This window comes from Vulpes vulpes, chromosome 11, assembly GCF_048418805.1.
Source record: "Vulpes vulpes isolate BD-2025 chromosome 11, VulVul3, whole genome shotgun sequence".
NCBI classification, from domain to species: Eukaryota; Metazoa; Chordata; class Mammalia; order Carnivora; family Canidae; genus Vulpes; species Vulpes vulpes.
The window spans coordinates 87,809,053-87,822,826 of NC_132790.1; positions in this window are offsets into that span (position 1 = coordinate 87,809,053).

Consider the following 13,774-nt stretch of genomic DNA (forward strand, 5'->3'; position numbering starts at 1 on the left):
CTGAGATTGAGCCCCATGTCCGGCTCCCTGCTCAGCAGGGAGTTTGCTTCTCTCTCTCTCTCTACCCCTCCCCCTACTCATGCTCATGCTCTCTCTCCCTATTTCTCACTCTCAAATAAATAAGTTAAATATTAATAAGAAAGAAAAACAATTTAAACTTAACAGAATAGTCCAACTGTGCCTCTGATCATCAGTGGTTGCTGTTTTTGTCAAGAAAAAACTTACTTGATGTAAAACTTATCTTTGCGGTGATACTATATTATACTCAGCCATTAGGGAATAGCACCAAACATAATTTTTAGGGGCACCTGGATGGCTTCAGCTCAGGTCATGATCCCAGGGTTCTGGGATCTAGCTCCACATGGGGCTCCTGCTCAATGGGGAGCCTGCTTCCTCCTTTCCCCCCTGCTCATGCTCTTTCTCTTGTTATCTCTCTCTCTCTCTTTCAAAAATAAAAAATAAAAAGTAAATTTAAAAAACATAGTTTTTAGCCTTCCGGGCCCAGTCTTGTATCCGTAAAGGACTTGGGTAATTTGGAGATGTGTTTTAATAGGGAGGCCAGCTGTCCCAGTTTGCTTGGGTCTGAGGTGTTCCCCAGAATATGGGACTTTCCTTGCTACAGTTGAGCAATTTCCAGGCACACTGAGACAAGTTGCTACATGAGATGCCTTAGGTGGTACCATCATTCCCACTTTACAGAGACAAGTAACTGATGGAGTGACTCATCAGAGGTTTCCCATAGCTAGCGAGTGCACAGCAGCAGTAGGACTCAAAGCTGCTGTCCATTTAACTTGAAGGGCCATGTTCTTAAGCAGGAGGCAGCAGTGCCTCTCAAAAGTATTTAGGACTGCTGGGTTACATGCTACAGAAACCTGAATACAATGGTTAAGCAAACAAAGCCATTCATTTTCTCCATGGGCCCTGCCATGTCATCAGGAACCCAGGCTGCTGTTTACATCTTACTGGCCAGAAGGGGGTCCGTTGGCCCACCTCCATTGCAGAGGAATCTAGGAAAGTGAGTATTTTTGTTGGGCACATTGCTGTCTCCAATCAGGCACCTCTTAATAAGGAAGAGCGGGGAACGGATACTGGGTAGAGGACTCACAGCAGCCACCACATCTCCCAAAGCCCCCATTGGTACTGAATGATGGGTACTGCACCACCCAGACCCCTGCTCCAGGAGTCTTTCCCCAGTGGCTGGGAGTGTACAAGCTGGCAGTGTCTCCTTCCCAGGACAGCTACATCCAATGACAAGGCAAGGGCAGGGATCGAAAACCCTGGGGAGGGCACCCGTATGGCTCAGTTGGTGAAGCATCTGCCTTCGGCTCAGGTCATGATCCAGGTTCCTGGGATTAAGCCCCACATTGGGCTCCCAGCTCAGCAGGGAGCCTGCTTCTCCCTTTGCCTCTGCCTCTCTCTGTCTCTCATGAATAAACAAAATCTTAAAAAAAAAAAAAAAAAAACCCTGGGGAGAACCCTGAAGGGCCATCCAACTTCAGTACTCCCCAAGGGGTCGGGGTTGACTGAGGCCTCATGACTACATCAGAGCCCACAGCTGCTCTCCTGCTGCCTTCCCTTCCTTCACAGAGGTGTGGGCCCCAAGAACATTCCCCAGTAAACTTCCCCCATACATCCCTGTCTGAGTTTGCACCTGGGAACCTACTTGCAGCAGAAAGCAAGCAAATCCTAGGGCCTAAGGCTCTCTGCTATTCTATACAGTAACGCTGGATTCATTTACTTAAAAGGGATAATGTACCTATTGATCACAAACTTCTATCACTGCCTTTGAGGAGTTTATTTTATTGTGGAAGTTAAATAAGCAGCCAAGAAGCAAAAGGAGAAATGTGATGCTGAATAGCCCAAAGCTGATTACAGACAGCTGTTATACCAAGATTTCCCTTTTACTGAACACACATCAGGGGCTAGACACTGGGCTTAGCACTCAACTGATAGCCTTTAGGTCTCACAAGATGTGCAAGCATTTCTTGTCTTCATTTTACAGGTAAGGAGACAAAGGCTCAGAGGTAGACATGTAGCCAGGATCCCATAGTCAGTAGGAAGTGGCAGATTCAGGGCTGGAACATGGGTCATCCCAAATTACAAAGCTCTTCCAGGTCCCTTGGCTCACTGCTTCTGCTGCCCCCTTATTCCACCTACCTTCATCCAAGTAAATTAGCAGAACCTCAAACTTGGGGTGGGTAGCCAAGTAGACCCTAGTCCAGGGAGTGATCTCTGCTACAGGCATTCATGTTTCTAGCTTCCTTTCTCTTCCCATTTTTTTTTAAAGATTTTATTCTTTTATTCTTAAGAGAGAGAGAGTGTGTCAGAGACACAGGCAGAGGGAGAAACAGGCTCTATGCTGGGAGCCCGATGTGGGACTTGATCCTGGCTCTCCAGGATCACGCCCCGGGCCGAAGGCAGGTGCTAAACCACTGAGCCGCCCAGGCTGACTCTCTTTCCATTTTTAAAAAAGATATTATTTATTTATTTGAGAGGCAGAGCACAAGCAGCGAGGATGGGCAGAGGGAGAGGGAGAAGCAGGCTCCCGACCCAGGGGCTGGATCCCAGGATCCTGAGATCAGGACTTGAGCCCCCCGCCCAGCGCCCTCTTCCCATTTTTTTCTAATGCAGCATTTCCAGGAAAATAGGATCACCTTTTAATGTTTTTTTTTTTTTAAGATTTTATTTATTTATTCATGAAAGACAGAGAGAGAGAGAGAGAGGCAGAGACACAGGCTCCATGCAGGGAGCCCGATGCGGAACTTGATCCCGGGACTCCAGGATCACTCCCTAGGCTGAAGGCAGCTGCTAAACCACTGAGCCACCCAGGGATACCCCCTTAATGGGTTGTTTTAACCTGGGTTCTGAAAGCAGGTCTGAGAAGGAAAGCCTACGTGTAGGTGTTTATTAGGGAATGTAGTCCCAAGGAGCAGAAGGGAAGAACAGGGAAGGGGACAAAACGGAGAGGGAAAGCCACAGGGAGGATGCATCCCGAGCTGATTCGGTGACTGCTGGCCTGGAGGAAGCCTGAAGGTGGGGGGGACGTTTATCCCACCCTCAGCTGTCTGCCCGCCCCCCCCCCCTCCTTCTGAGGAGGACCTGCATCCATGCAGAGCATGTGCCTGGGCACTCCGGCATCCGGCATCCGGGGAGCCCTGGGGCGGAAAGCTGGAGAATGAGATGCTGTCAGGCAAAGCCTGCAGGGGCCCAGTCACCACAGCAGTAGCACAAGAGGCACAAGGCCAGGAGCACTGGGAGCGGAGCCCGAGAGGTGTTTGAGGATGAGCCAGCATTCACTGGGTGCTTCAGTGTCCCAGGCACTGTGCACTGCTTTATAAAAAAAAACCTCATTTCAGCCTCATAGCTTGGAAATCATCCTTATTGTCTCCCATTTTTAAGATGGAGACAGAAACTGAGAGGAGCCGTCACCTGCCAAGGCCTCACAGCCACCGACCCCCGAGCCCTCGCTCATGATCACGATGCCGTCCTAGTAAATGTTCCTCGCAGGCCCCGCGTAGTGTGTGTGAGGGGCTTACTCATCCACGCTAAGTCCATACTCGGTATTTCTCTCTGACACACGGGCTGTACACTGGGGGCAGCACATACCGAGCCGTGCCCCTCCTTGCTAAAATCCCTTGGTCCTCCTCTACCTCCTAGATGAACTCCAAGCTCCCTAAAATGATTAACAAGCCTCTTCATGGTCTGACTCCCACTTACCTCTCTAGCTTTGTCACTTGCAAGGCCTAAGGGGTTGTGCACAAGCTGCCCCTATCGATGCATTTGTTGCGTGCCTGGGAGAGAGAAAAATGACTAATGTCACTATGGGGGAATGCCAGGTCTGCAAAATCTGTGAAGGGGACAATCCTATCCAGAGCCGCCCCCCCTCCTCAACACCCAGCCCCAGCAAACCTTCCTCAGGACCTAGCAACCTCTCAGTCTTTCAATTTCTTCTCTGTCCCCATTTGTTTGGAGTTGGGTTTCCTAGAAATGGAAAGAACTTTGGAACCACACAGAGTTCAAAACCAGTTCTACATCACTTCCTAGCTGTGAGACCTCAGATGGCCCAACTGTCAACTGGGGATGATACCTCCTGTGAGAGTGAACATAAAGCCCCAGGCACATGGGACACTTCTGCAATCACTATTGTTCCCAGGTTACTCTTTCTTTTAACTGTTCTGACAACAAAACCAGCTGGAGCCAAAATATGCCCCTGCCCATTAAGCCGGGAAGCCCATCTGGAGGCATAACATCATGCTCTATGCATAACTGGGAGATACAACTACCCGGGCTCATGCACTTCTCTTTGAGGGGAGACAAAAACTCGAATCTCCTGAGTCCTGCCTTTGTGCCCAAAGCCATACCTGACACCTTATATAAACATCTCATTTATTCCCAAAGGGAAATGAAGCTCATAGCTCATCCTTTCCCCATGTCTCCTTCATTGTCTATACCTGACCTCCATCTTTGTGCCTTAGAGTTACTGCCCGTTGCAGAAGCAGTAGCAAAGGCATGGGGGTCATCTAGTCAATTGGTCTACCCCTCCTTGGCAACTGGAGAAGCTGAAGAAGCAGCCCAGGAAGTGACATGCGCCTGAACAGAAGACAGGTCCTGCCCTCAGTGCCTCAGCTTTGGGGAGTTGTTCCCCTCCACGTCCTGGGAGAGGGGTAGGATGCTCCTCTTCCATTCTTCCTCCTTCACCAAGGCTGATGTTTCCTGGCCAGCAGTGCCTGGGAATGACAAGTCCTCCTGGTCGGCAGCTGTCTGGCTTCCTCTTAGCTTAGGAGTCAAGCATGTCTTGGAAGTGGGTGAGAAATCCTTTCAGGAGCCTTTTCCTCAAGCTGGCCATAGAGACTGGGTTCCCACAAGCCTGAAGTTTGGCTCTGGGGGGAGCAGGGCATGGATGTGAAGGGGAGCCACACTGCCCTCTATTGGCAACTCTGGCCCTTGTTCTACAGCTTTTCCTTTTCCTGGTTCCCCACACCAGGTGAGGCCTCTTTCCCAGCAAACCCAAGCTCCCTCTGGTGGCCTAGGAGTCAACTGTCCTCTCCGCTTGCCTTCTCTCTGTTTGCCTGTACAGTAGTCCACGCTTACCTTTGAGAGACACATTCCAAGACCCCCAGTAGATGCCTGACACCACAAATAGTACCAAACCCTATATATACAATGTTTTTTCCTATGCATATGTACCTATGATAGTTTAATTTATAAGTTAGGCACAGTAAAACATTAACAATATTAACTAATAATGAAATAGAACAGTTATAACAATAGACTGTAATAAAAGTTCTGTGAATGAGGTCTCTCTCCCTCCCTCAGAATATCTTTATTGTACTGCACTCACCCTCCTTCTTTTGATGATGTAAGATGCTAATATGCCTACATAATGAGATGAAGTGAGGTGAACAATGTAGGCACTGTGATGTGGTGTTAGGCTACTATTGACCTTCTAACAATAAATCAGGAGGAGGATCATATGCTTCCCAACCACAACTGCCAGTAGCTGAAACCATGCAAAGCAAAACCACAAACACAGGGGTGTGTGTGTTAGTGTATTATCTGTAGGATGTAGCAAGTAGAAACATACTCTGTATCCAGATGGTTTCACCCCAGCTGTTCTTTTGTCCACTGGTGACCCAGCTGTTCAGCATTCTCAACTGGCTCCCTGATGGATGGACTGATCATTAAATCGATCTTCGACTGATGGATTCTGATGGACAATTGTCCATCTGAAAAATTAACCCTAAGTGACTGGCTGGTTGGCCGATTAAGTTTCTAAACCACAAATCATTCGATTTACTGGCTTTCGAAATGACCTACACTAAATAACTAAACATCTGATAAGCCTAAACTACCTGCCTGCGGACACTTCCACTAACCAGCTGGATGACTGCCCAGCAGAGGAACTGCAGACTGACAGCCTGGCTCCATAACTAAGAGTAACAGAAGGATGGAAGCAGAGGCTGGCCCTTCCTCATGCCCTGATTCCTCTAGGGGCTTGGACCCCTACTTTTCTCCCCTCTAGCACTACTTGAAAACTGCAGAGAGGGAAACCAGGAAACTGACCTTCTGATCTACCTTTAGTGAGGTTCTTAACCAGGGGCCAATAATAGATGGGCTTCAATTTTATTTTCAAAATAGTATGGATATATAGCTGCATTTATCTGAGAAGAGAGTTCACAGCTTTCATTGGATTTTTTTTTTAAGATTGTATTTATTTTGAGAAAGAGAGAGAGCACAAGCATGGGGGAGAAGCAGACTCCCCACTGAGTAGGAAGACTGATGCAGGGCAGCCTGGGTGGCTCAGCGGTTTAGTGCGCCTTCAGCCCAGGGTGTGATCTTGGAGACCTGGGATTGAGTCCCACGTCCGACTCCCCGTATGGAGCCTGCTTCTCCCTCTGCCTGTGTCTCTGCCTCTCTCTCTCTCTCTCTCATGAATAAATACACAAAATATTAAAAAAAAAAAAAAAAAGACTGATGCAGGGCTCTATGCCAGGATCCTGGGATCGTGATCTGAGCCGTAGGCAGACATTTAACCAACTGAACCACCCAGGAGCCCACTTTCATTGGGTTCTTTTTCTTTTTTCTTCTTCTTCTTCTTTTTTTTTTAGATTTTATTTATTTATTCATGAGAGACACACAGAGAGAGGCAGAGACACAGGCAGAGGGAGAAGCAGGCTCCACGCAAGGAGCCCACGGGACTCAATCCCCAGTCTCCAGGATCTCGCTGTGGGCTGAAGGTGGCACTAAACCGCTGAGCCACCAGGGCAGCCCTCATTAGGTTCTTAAGAGTCCAGCACACACATACATGTTCAGAACTATTGCTCTGGGAAAACCCTCAGCAAACATCCAGGTAAGCAAAACCTTTATCTGAATTCAAATCCCATTTATCCCTTCCATCAGGCCAGGGTGGCAGGAAGATTAACTAGGAAGAGTCAGAGTCATGAAGGACATGGATGTAGTAGGAAGGATAAAAGCTGAGCTGTATGTGAAGTTTCCAAAGAGAAGGCCAAAGAATCCACGTGTCCTTTTGGCCTGGAGGTCACACTTATCCCAAGTTGGTAGGCCAACCTCAGCTCTGGGCATTTATCAGGGCCCTTGTTTGGGGCATGGAGTATATGTGAGTATTTGATCACAAGTAGCAATATGGCTACACCAGGTGTGCTCACAAGGGTGGGTATAACAGCTGTATGACTATGTGAATGAATGTCCTTTGGATCAAAGCATGCATCTGAATAGTTTTGTGAATAAATGTGCACGTGTGCACACTCGAGGACCCCTTGAGTGTTTTTTGGAGTTGAAACAGATTAGGATTAAGAATTTCACAAAGTGAGATCATCTGCAGACGTGACAGCAGCCCACACCAGGAATCTAGGAATCCTCAGGGTGTCCCTCCCTGAGCCCTCATCATCCACTCAGTCCACACTGCCAATGCCACCATGAGCTCTTATCACATCTCCCCGGACTACAGTTGGGTCCTCATGCCTTCCCCCGGTGGCCCTTCCCAACCACAGCCACAGTGACCTAAATGAAATTAGGGGTGCAGCGCACCCCTGCCTGAAAGCAAGAACAGCTGTAGACTATCAGAGGATGATGCCATCTCAGTAACTCAAAGGCCCTTTCAAGGTCGTTGCCATGCTCATTGGGGTCTCTGGGCTCTCAAGGCCCCCGAATTTGGACGCGTGGCCTCAGCCTGGTCCTACGCCCCGCCCTAGGGCTTGGGCTCTGAGGCCTCCTCTTCCTCCATGCCCTAACACGCTGCCCCTACACCTAGCATCTCGGAGATCATCACAAATCGCTGTAATTGCCCAATTACAGTTTACGATCAAAACTGACCAGAAGACCCAAGTCCGTTCTGATCCGGGGCCCCCTCTCCATAGAACAAGGAGCCACGAGAGGGCGCGGTGCCAAGGCCACCGCGGCACCCGCGCGCACGTGCCTTTCCCGCGCCGCCGCAACACCGGAGCCGCTCCGTGAAAACAGAAATGCGCATGCGCAGAGTAACAGGCGGGAACTACGACTCCCAGAATCCTTCTGGCGGAGACTCCATTTCCCAGAGAGGCCCCTGGGGTCTCCACCCCGGAAATGCGCTCCTTTTCGAAAGCGAAAGGGGGGCGAGCGTCGGAGTGGGAAGGGCGCGGTGTCGTTTGGTAGAGTGTTTGCCTCCAGAGGTCGGTCGTGAGTCAGAGAAACCGGGACTTTGGAAGGAAAAGACCAGGCCACAGCCCTTCCGCGCTGCTGCCCGCCCAGTTCCGGTCTCCGAGCCCGCCCATCTCGGCGGGGCGCCCGCTTTGCCCGCCCGCGCCCCCGCGGCTCTGGAGGTCGAGGCCTACGGCTCTGCAGTCCTGGGGACCGCTGTTCTCCGCCTCGCCAGCCTTCCGCCGGGAGTTCATCCTGGATGGAATTCCTTTTAACAACTTTGAACATTTCTGCAAAATCTTAGTTGGTCAGTATGCCATCATATTTGCCAAGCAGCGTTTTTAAGGAATACGCAGGCCGTTCCAGCCCAGTTAGAAGACCAGGGATATCCAGGAGACCATATCCGTGAGCTACGTAGACTAATAATCCAAATATAAATCAGTAAGAAAAAAGCAACGCGATTGAAAAATGGACAAAGGCTATGAACCGGCAATTCACAGAACCAGGAATACGGTTAACAACAACAGCAACAAAAAACCACGTTAAATTTTTCAACATTACTAGTAGTCAAGAAAATACAAAACAGTTAAGACGCTTATTTTCACAAAAAGATACCATCAGATAATTTATTTTTTAAATGGTTCTTTAAAAAAAAAAATTATTTATTCATAGAGAGAGAGAGGCAGAGACACAGGCAGAGGGAGAAGCAGCCTCCATGCAAGGAGCCTGATGTGGGCCTCGATCCCAGGTCTTCAGGTTCACGCCCTGGGCTGGAGGCGGCGCTAGACCCACAGAGCCACCAGAGCTGCCCCCATCAGATAATTTAAAAGAGGGTTTTCATAGAATTCCATGTTGATTAGGAGTGTAAATTGGTACACTTTTTCACAGGCATTTGGGCTGTGTTTACCACTATTAAAACGTCTGCATTTTCTTTGAGGTGGGGAGGAGCTGACGGAAGTGGGTGGGGCCAGGGGGAAATAGGCGTAGGGGGGCGGGGCGGGGGTATTAGGTGTAGTGGGAGGGGCTAGGGGTATTAGGCTTGGTGGGCGGGACTAGGGGGGAATTAGGCGTAGTGGGAGGGGCTGGCGTAATGGGGGGGAAAGGGAGGGGATAAGGGAGCCTAGAGGGAGGGATCCCTAAGACTGGAAGTGATTTGGCAGCAATAGGATCAACCGGGAAGGGGACCAAGGCTTGGAGGGACCAAGAGGCGCTTGAAAGGATGGGGGCGGGAAGTGAGAACACTTGGCAGTGGGAGAATTAAGAGGGATTAGAAACAATTGAAGAAGTTTGACGAGAGGGGGGTAGGCAGGGATTAGGAAAGTAAAATGGAAACACCTGGCTTTCAGTGATTTGACCTAGAGCCATTGGCATTGCAACCCCTGCTAACATGGAACAAGGTCCCGTGGAAGAATGAGGTTTGTTAGCAAACAGGAAACACTGACTTTCAGAGTGCTACCGACTGTGCCTTGCAGAGTTCTTTTATTTCCTCTCGTCCTGGCTCTGTTACCACATTGTAGCAACCTGCGATCTTTAAAGACTCCTGAGTCTGAAACCTCTGATGATCAATGGCTTGTATCTTTCTCATGTGATTCTTAGGTACAACGTGGACATTTCTGCTGCTTCAAGTAGAAGCTTACCTTGTCACTCCGGGAAATGCCCTAAATCCCGAGAGTGCATGAATGATGGATCGCTCTCTTCCTAGAGTGCAAATATACATAAAGGGGTGCAGATCCCAAGACTCCTCCACTTCTGTCTTGGTTTGAGGCAAGCATTCTTTGAGGAAATAGAGGGCCCTGTGGTTACTGGCTTTCTCTGTGGTTCATGCTGTTATCCACACAGTGAATCATAGGGTACCCAGACAGCAAGAATCAACAAAGGGAAAGGGCTGTAAAGGGCTGATTTGTGTCCCTAAAAATTCATACTTAAGAATGTGATTGTATAAAAAAAAAAAAAGAATATGATTGTATTTGGAGATAGGGCCTTTAAAGACGTGTTTAAATTAAAATGAGACCATTTTAGGTGGACCCTAATCCAATCTGACTGGTCTCATATGAATAGTAACTTGGGATATAAGAAAGACACACCAGGGATTTGCACACACAGAGAAAAGGTCATGTGTGGACACAGCAGGAAGGCAGCCATCTGCAAACCAAGGAGACAGGCCTCAGAGGACAACCGACCCTTGCTGACATCTTGATCTTGGGCTAACATCCTCCAGAACTGTGAGAAAATTCATTTTTGTTGTTTAGACAACCTAGTCTGTGGTGTTTTATTATGCTATCCCTAGAAAACGAATACAGGGGCCTTCACTGGCCTGGGAAAATAAAAATTCAAGTCATCCAGTTAATTATGACAGGGAACTATTTGGAAGTGTTCCCTGTGAGCACTTCCAAGAAGCCCCTGCTGCACTCTCACACACATATTTACATTTGTTCAAGAAATGTGGAGCTTGCTCTTATAGGGTCTTTAAAGTTCTTAGGTGTGTTGTGGGGTCGTCAAGCACGAGAGTCAAGAAAGAATTCTGGAAATGTTGCATGGTGCAATTTAGCAAGTTTATTTAAGTAGCGTAGGAACAGGACCCATGGGCAGAAAGGACTGCACATTTTGCTATGTGAAGCTGGTGTTTATATGCTTACTGCTGGGGGGTAGGGGGTGCAGGGAGTATTAGATCATAAATGTTTTCTTGAAATTTCTACTCATAAAACTACTTTCCAGGATTTCTCTGGGGCTTATTCAGTTCAATATTAGCTATCAGTGACATATACAGGCAGTCTTGAGACCTTTTAAGAACCTAGCAACCAGCACATATTTGATCCTTATTGGAAATATGCAGGCTAGGGCAGCCCCGGTGGTGCAATGGTTTGGTGCCGCCTACAGCTTGGGGTGTGATCCTGGAGCCCTGGGATCGAGTCCCATGTCAGGCTTCCTGTGTGGAGCCTGCTTCTCCCTCTGCCTGTGTCTCTGCCTCTCTCTCTCTGAATAAATAAATACATCTTTTTTTTAAAAAAAAAAAAAAGGAAATATGCAGGCTATAGGTCAGCCTTTTGAGCCAAAAATGAACATTTTTCTGTTTCTATCCCTCATTATTTCCCCTCTGATCAATTTTTGGTCCTTAAATCTTTAAGGATGTTGAAAGGTGAAGGTCTCATCTTCTGTGATTTCTTCAAGCTGACAGGGGTTGTAGAGATGTCCCTACCTATGGACTGAAATTGGTTACTATCTGTCCCTACAACTAAACTATTATGGAAGGCCATTGCTGTAGAGTCCAGAATGAACATCAAGATAAATTTGCTTTGAGTAGTAAGGATCATCTGTCATCTGGGCGAAGGAATCAGGACCTGCTTGCGTGTATTTCAGCAATAGAGAAAAAGTGAAAGAGAACACATTAGGATTATTATTATAATGAAAATAAGAAGAGCAATGAGAAATAAAAAAGAAGAAGAGCAATGAGAAGACCCTTTAGCGTGGGCCATAGTCCACCTCCTGACCAGGAATGCCATTAAGTGACAATGTAGGGTCTTTAAGAGCACCAATTCAATTATTCATACCAGTAAGTAATCTTGTTATATTTTTGTTATAATTTTTTTTTAATCTTTATTTATTTATGATAGTCACAGAGAGAGAGAGAGAGAGAGAGGCAGAGACACAGGCAGAGGGAGAAGCAGGCTCCATGCACCGGGAGCCTGACGTGGGATTCGATCCCGGGTCTCCAGGATCGCGCCCTGGGCCAAAGGCAGGCGCCAAACCGCTGCGCCACCCAGGGATCCCTATAATTTTGAATGTAAATGCAACATTCTGCTTTAAGAATGGCACATGTTCCCCCTTATGCTGCTATTAAGACATCTAATTCCATTCTCTTTTGTAGAACTGCTTTACACACTTGAGTTATTTCAGGGTTTAATAATGTAATGCTATTTCAAGAGTCATTTAAGGTCTTAATTGTGTATTTATCCAGGGTCTTCGTGTGCCATATGACATCTTCTAAAACTACTGATGGAAGAAAAGTAGACATATGGTCAGACCAGTGGAACACAGATCTTATCCATTATTGTTTTAGATATAGAAGATTAGCTGGACTTGTGATAGTCTTAGTTCAATGGTCATGCATCCAGGTATAACCTATAATACATTTTCTAGTCCAAACAGGTGGAAGCCATGGCCACAAATTTGGCCTACGTAACCATTATGTTCCATTAGGTGCTAACCATATGATGCCTGGTGGCCTTGTCCAGTCAATAGCAAACCAATCAGTTGCCTGTAAAGTAATGGCATGTTCACAGGCTTCTAGGGGGAGCCATCCCATTTGGTGAGTACCACTGGGCATGAATTAAGAGTATGTTTTTTTCTATTCTCAGCATAGAAGGGCCTTTGGCTTTGTTGTCCTACCGTGGGAGTAATCATATATATATATTCATTCTATATTTGATATAATCCTTCCTGGGTGCATCAATAGGAAGGACTAAGTAGTCAGGGAATTCATTGTTGTGAACTTATCTGTAGTTTGACATATTCAGTTAAAATATTGGTAGTTTAAGGATAAGAGAAAGGCCACTTATGGCCTGGAGAGTCACGTGTAACATTTACAGTATGCCAGGAAGAAACATTCTTTTTAGTAATAGGAATATCCCTGTATGTGCTGGTAGTGGGGCGATGTGTCATATTGGCTATGTGTTGATGCAAGTAATGTCAATCTGTACCTTGTAATGGAGAAACCCACCAAGGGAAGCCTGAAGTGCTTGGTATGGACAGTAAGCCACAAATCCAGCATGAAGATTGGTTTTGTAGCTCAGTGTAATGTTGTGCCGTTGTAGAAAATAGTTACCACTTAAGTATGGTTTAAAGATAGCAAAAAAAAAAGACTCGTTTTTTCTTATCTCATTGTTTGAAGAGGAATTTGAAGTCTTCCACTGGTTCATGGAAATATGAGGACACATAGTCCAGTTTGTTATCATCCTGTGAAAGGAGGTATGTGTTTAATTCTAGAAATAAAAGCCCATGTCAAGTGACCTTTTAGTTTTACCACAGTGAGAGTGCTTAATATGACCCTGTAAGGTGCTTTCCATTTAGAAATTAGTTCTAAATTGTTTGCCTTCCAACCTTTTAAATAGACTAGGTCTCCAGGGTTTACTTGCAAAGAATTTTGAATTTCCTTAGGGTCCAATTTTGGCAGTACCTTATTAGCATATTTGTTAAGAGTTTTATGGATTAATCAAGTTTATAATGAAAAACGTGACAGATTATTATAATCTGGGTTCAAGGATGAGTCAATGGTAAGGAAGGGTCTCTCATATACTAATGCGAAAGGGCTTATCCCTAATCTTTCCCATGGAGTAGTTTTTATTCTTTAGAGACCTATTGGTAAAAGAGTTATTCAGTTTTCTTGAGTTTCTATGCTCATCTTGGTGGAATGTCTTTTTAAATTATGGTTAGCCTTGGGGCACCTGGGTGTAGCCTAGTCAGTTAAACCTCAGACTTGATTTCAGCTTAGGTCATGATCTCAGGGTCATGAGGTCTCTCCTTCTTCCTCTCCCTCTGCCTTCCCCCAACACACACTCTTTCTCTACAATAAATTAATAGTAAAAAATCCATAAATTACGGTTAGCTTTTTAAACTTTGCCTGGTGATTGAGGATGTCAGG